Source organism: Triplophysa rosa, linkage group LG12, assembly GCF_024868665.1.
Source record: "Triplophysa rosa linkage group LG12, Trosa_1v2, whole genome shotgun sequence".
NCBI lineage: Eukaryota > Metazoa > Chordata > Actinopteri > Cypriniformes > Nemacheilidae > Triplophysa > Triplophysa rosa.
The window spans coordinates 12,214,243-12,220,514 of NC_079901.1; positions in this window are offsets into that span (position 1 = coordinate 12,214,243).

Genomic DNA, 6,272 nt, shown 5'->3' on the forward strand with positions numbered 1-6,272 from the left:
ACTTCCGCTAATCCGCTAGCGCCTCACAATGGAGTTTACCAAGTCCCTTGCACATCTGCCACAAAAACGGCTAGATGATGTACAACGTCTTGCAGACAAATTTTTACTAACGGCAAGATCAAAGCTAGAGAAAGGATACAAATTCTTTGTTGAACAGTACCTGTTTGATTATGAAGGTAAGTGTTTTGTTTTCTTTTTGTGTTAGCGAAGGTGCTAGGATAAGTACTTGAATACGTGTTCTGTCAGTTTTTTTCACTGTTGTTAAATTCCTGCATGACGGCAAAACGGAAGTTCTTCTTCTTCTTGTTTGTAGCAAGACGGATGTTATGATACACTGCTTTGCGAAAAGGCAGAAGTTAAGTGACGTCATTGTGAAAAGGGCCTATAGCGTTCGAATGTACGCAGTAACGGAGCCCTTTTATTGGTTGAATGTACTGAATGAACACTCCCTTTACTTAACGAGTCAACTGAGTCAAAATGAGACTGAATGAACTAGTACATGTTGTTTATGGCCTAATATCCTCTGTGTTGCAACAGTGCATTCATTTAATTGCATTTTAACTGGTTAAAGGTTAACTTTTGTTAATAAACTGTATTTAAAATAGATTATTTTAAATACAGTTTTTTAATTAAATATATATCGAAATAAATATAGTTATCGATCAATATAGAAAAAAACTATCGAGTTTACTTTTTTGCCATATCGCCCAGCCCTAGTTTTAAGCCAGTGCCACGTAGTGGTCAAGAGATAACGCAATTTGTTTTATTCCTTAGAACATGAAAAATTCTAAATAATGACAAACTTGTCATATTCTAATCTTACGTCATAACATACTACTACCTGTGAGGCACATTGAATTATATACAAAACATTATTTTTCAAACTCCTACAAAATTTGTCAAATTTGCACAAAATGTGATGTATAGCATCTACAGACACTCCTGACAAAATGCTATTCAAAGTTTTTTGATTGATTGAACAGTTCTCGTATACATTGTCAATGAACGTGAAGATGAGCATGCCAAAGGCTCATATGGCTGTATCTTTGCAATACTTTGACATATTCATACAAAACTTTGTATATAACATCAGTACGACATCTTTTTCACCACATATTACTTTAACGGCAGCACGCCTAGTGGCAGGGCTCCAGACTAACCTTTTTTACTAGGAGCACTTAAGCCCGTGGCACAGGCAGAAAATGTATGGGCTCACTTTAAATCAGCCTGCAATGCAATTATTGACATTTTCCCCCAAAATAGCTGTATTAATAGATGTAACTTACAGAAATTACAATGTGCAGTTTTATTTTCATTTCAGAGGGATATGACAACACTCAATACAAGGGTCAAATGGAATCTGCAGACTTCATTCTGTGCTAAAATTTTGGAAAAATCTGCAGAATTCTGTGGAACAGTTTTAAATTCATTTACATTTGTACAGAAATGTAAATATGTGTAAATGTGTTAAAATAATTTTAAAATACTACTTGTCTATGCATTTAACTGCAGGTGACAGTGGTTTGGTTCTGCTCATCATTTAAAAAGAGGCAGAGCCTACAGAGAAGCTTTAAGCGCTAAGTAAAGAGACTGTTCAAACTCTGAAAACACCAGACCAAATTAGTACTGAATTAATTTGAACCAACAGAAAATGTGCATGTCATTTTGTATGAAAACGTATACATTTTATTGTTTATACTAGAGTGTTTCAGCAAAACGAAAGGGCTCGTCTTAATACATTTTTATGGTTATTTTATTGTGTATTGAGGACACTTTTCATCTTGTTCACAACACAATGTAAAGATAACTTCACCTAAACTTAACAAGAGCATTTGCCTGTCGTTCATTCTTGCTGTGAACGGATTGGAAATTATTCAGCAGTCTCAAGTAATCAACAGATAAATGGCGTATTCTGAACTCCTCCGGGGTTAGTTTAGTTTAAACATCTCAAATATAAAATCGTTCGTCCTCAGGCACAAAAAAATCTGTCACAGCAAACAGCGAATCATAGTAATGCGCTCACGTTGTGTCTGTAAACTTGTCAATGATGAGCTAAGCTGTGACCGACGCTAGGACAGCGAGAAAAATCAGTTATCTCAAAAACTGGTCCATTTAGTCGCAGTCTGGAGCCCCGAGTGGTCAAAAGTTATAAGCAATTTCCTTGTGTTATTATTAATTTTACCTATGATTTTAAGTCTGATTTTCATAAACTCATGAACAGACATGACCACGTGTATTCCCTTTATGCCCTTGTTGGGCTTGACCCTGTAATTGCTGCTTGCAGCTATATTTTAATTAGTTATTTTCAGTTAAAAAAATTTGTATCTAATAGTTTAGTTTATTCAAATATTAATAGTTTTATTAACATTAACATTTCAAGCAGAGACAGCACTGTCTTGGAGTGTGACACACTATTCAGCATCTTAATTGTATGAAATCACATTAAGTTAGAGAATAGCTGAATGTTTTTCTAAAATATAACTTTTTTTTAACACACTACAAGTTAACCCTCATTCGCTCGTGTGGACATTTTGTCAATTTTTACCTAAGTATGAGTGTTTTTGGTTGTTTTTTATGCACGAGGGTAAAACATTGCCATATTTGGTCACAGAATCTACATTTTCCCAGCATTACTATTTATACTCATGTAGAATAATATGCCTGTCAAATAACAGAGTAGCTATCATTACAAAATACAGTATATGCTATAAGTGAAACACAGAGGCCTAGTAAGCAGACATTTCAGATGATGAATAATAGAAATTGTTCATTTTCGGCCTGCAGACAGTGTATAACCAGTGTATAAAATAAACTGAGAGGAATGGTTGTTTTGGTTATGCTGTTACTGTAAGTTTCTTTTTGAAGGAAAAATTGAAATATGTTTCTTTTTGCCTCTAACTAGTGATCAAAACATTCTTTCTATTTTCAAATGAATGCATGTAGTGTCCAAGGGAGAAAAATAAATGTGTGTAGAGTTTCGGTCAGAAATAGAAGTTGTGGGTACTAGTCTTTTTTCGTACAATTTAAACCGACCGCACACTCACTTGTGCAAACTTTTTATTAGACCAACGTTTCAGTAACAAGCCTTTGTCAAGGTGTCAAAGGTACAAGTCTTTTTTTCAATGTTTGGAGTATAGGCATAACTGTGATGGTGGCCATCCTGTTTAAAAGTAAAAAGGACACCCTCAAACAAGGAAACAACCCATTTGTTCTTATTCTTGACTTTCATTTTGTTTTCTTTGTTCACTTACTTTCACTGAGTGGTCCTGTGTGTTACGTCACACAGTGTTTGGGATCACTTTTGTGCTCTGTATCTCTTGTGTTCTGGGGAAAACAGTAGTTGTGTTAATGGCTTTCAAAGCCCCACTTCCAGGAAGTAATGTCATGAAATGGTTTAGGCCTGTACAACAGAGACTCAGTGTTCTTGCCTTTACACTTATACAGGTTCTGTTGCACTTTTCACCACTTTTTAGCTGTTCAAACGGTCAAAAATGAGGAGGAATAAAGAGGGCTTTTTTCAAGCTAAAGAAAAACAAAGCTACACAAACTACATGTTGCAACCTGTTAAACAGAATGATGTGAAGGCTCCAGTGGCTTGTGTCTGCCCTCAAGCAAATTTGACAGGTGTCTCCAAAAACATGAACAAAAGAAATAAGACATTTCTTTAATTAAAGCATAGCTGGAAGCTATATGAGCGTCGTAAACATTTAAACTGGTTTCATTGAGAACACAAAAACAATGAATAAACAAATGATGCAACTGATCACAACTGTTAAATCACGTGTAAATTTGTTATTCTTGTAGTCACATGCAGTCACATGCTATTCTGCATCTTAAACTATGTTCATATCATATGCAACAGTATGCAATATTGCAATATTGTTTTGAAACGTGAAAGTACATACATTTATGTTTACAGTTTACATGTGGTTTACAGTTGATGTTAAGTTTAAGCTTACAGCCAGGTTTAGGTGATTCTACACCACTATTACAGCTACTTACACTTAAGCTTTTCCTTCATTATTTCTAGTGTAATGTCTATTAATGTATTAAATTAGTGAAATGTCACTTGTTTAACTTATTCAGTTCAGCATCACTAAACTCCACTTTCACAATAAGTGGCCAATATCCGCAATTAGATTGTTCATAGGTCTGCTAATTTTCACCAAATATAGTTTTAAGTGAAAGTGACCTATTAGTCAGATATGGTGACCAATACCCGAAATGTGACCTCTGCATTTAACCCATCCAGAGAGTAGTGAACACACGCACAGCAAGTCGTGAACACACGTACACCCGGAGCAGTGGGCAGCTATCACTGCAGCGCCCGGGTAAGCTCAAGGGCACCTCAGTCGTTACCCACCAGCCCTGGGAATCGAACTGGCAACCTTCTGGTCACGAGTCCGACTCTCTAACCATTAGGCCACGACATAGGGTCTACGTATTGGTACATACTATGAGTTCGGAAAGGTTTGAGAAGATAAGAATAGTGACCAATAGGCCCACAATAGGTTGTGTGGGTAAAAACCTAATATGCACATATCAGCTGTAACTGAAACTACACCTCATTCACGATATTATCTCCATTATTTCACTAATGGCCTCTTTACACAGCAAAGGCGGCACAGAAACTGAATCTGAAGCGGCATAAATGTGTATTTACACAGACCGTTAATGCGGCTCTAAAGCGGCATAACGTCTCGGTTATGACTGTAACCTCCGTTCCCTGATGGAGGGTACGAGATGTTGTTGAGAGACAGACTGGGGTTTGATCTTGAAAACCTATCATCTCCAAGAGAAATTTAAAACGGCAATGTGGTTTGGCGAATGGCACATGCACGCCAGTCCCCGCCCCGTGCATATGGGTATAAAAGGGAGGTGGCAGCGGCCATTCACTCACCCTTTGGGCTGAGGAACCTGAGAGACATCTGCCGGTCGCTGCAGCGGGTCGAAGAAAGGTTGCGGCATGAAGACACAATGTCTCGTTCCCTCCATTAGGGAACGGAGGTTACTGTCGTAATCGAGACCTTCCCCTTCAGTCGGTCTCTCGACGTTGTGTTGAGAGACAGACTGGGGACCTATCTTTACACGCCACGGCGCTGAGCCGTATCACGACCTCCAGCGGAGCGACACTGACTGGACTAGCGAGTCACAAGTGAGCGCTACTGCGAGACGTAATCTTCCAGTGGGATCAGTACCAGTAGCATACTGAGAGGCTTGTACCGACGGCCATCACGGGCGGTGGCATTCGTCTCTATTAGCAAGATGTTGTCCGGTGCCGTAAGAACACTGAGGAAACACTGCTCTCCTCGTTGAAGAGTGTGTTACGGAGGCCACATCCTACCACAAGGGGATGTTACATGTGGAGACACCAACATGGTCTCACCAGAGGGGAGAACAACATGTGAGAATTTGTGTCAGCACGAATGGGGAACAGAACCCAGGTTGGGTAAACCACCTCTGGTTGGGCCCATAAGGCGCAACTATCAGTATGATCACTGATGTCCCTCTTCCCTGACCTTGCACAGGACCTCGGTCAGGGAGTGCCAAAGTGGGCGATGGGTGGAGTCCGGGGAGGCAACAGGTCCACCTGCGCCTGGCCGAACCACTCCCATATGAGCGGGACTGTGCGGGGATGGAGTCGCCATTCTCCGCGGGGCGTCCCCTGATGAGAGAGCGCATTGGCCCATTGCACACTGCACCCCACCCCTGCAGGGAGGCGTCTGTCATGACCACGATGCACCTCGAACCTGCCCGAGTGGAACCCCTGCTCCGAGAAAGGTCAGATCTGACCAGGGGTTGAGGGTGCGAAGGCACTGAGGCGTTACCGTAATGCGCCTGGTGCCAGTGTGCCACGCCGTCCAGGGAACACGACTCTGAAGCCAGTTCTGAAGCGGCCGCATGTGCATCAACCCGAGAGGGATTACCCCTGTCGAGGACGCCACCGCAGGAACGGTTGTGTCGAGGGAGAATGGAGACATGAAAGTACTTCAGGTCGATAGCCACGAACCAATCTTGGTGACGAACTGAGCCAAAGATGTGCCTCTGCATCAGCATCCTGAACGGCAGCTTGTGTAGGAGCTTGTTCAGGAGGCGCAGATGCAGAAAGAGGCGCAGCCCCCCACCTTTTTTGGGCACTATGAAGTACGGGCTGTAAAACCCGGAAGAAATCTCGGTTAGAAGGACAGGATAGATCACACCTTTCGCCAGAAGGGCGGCAAACTTGTCCTGAAGCACGGGAGCATTCTCCCCTCGAACCGAGGTGTTGAGAA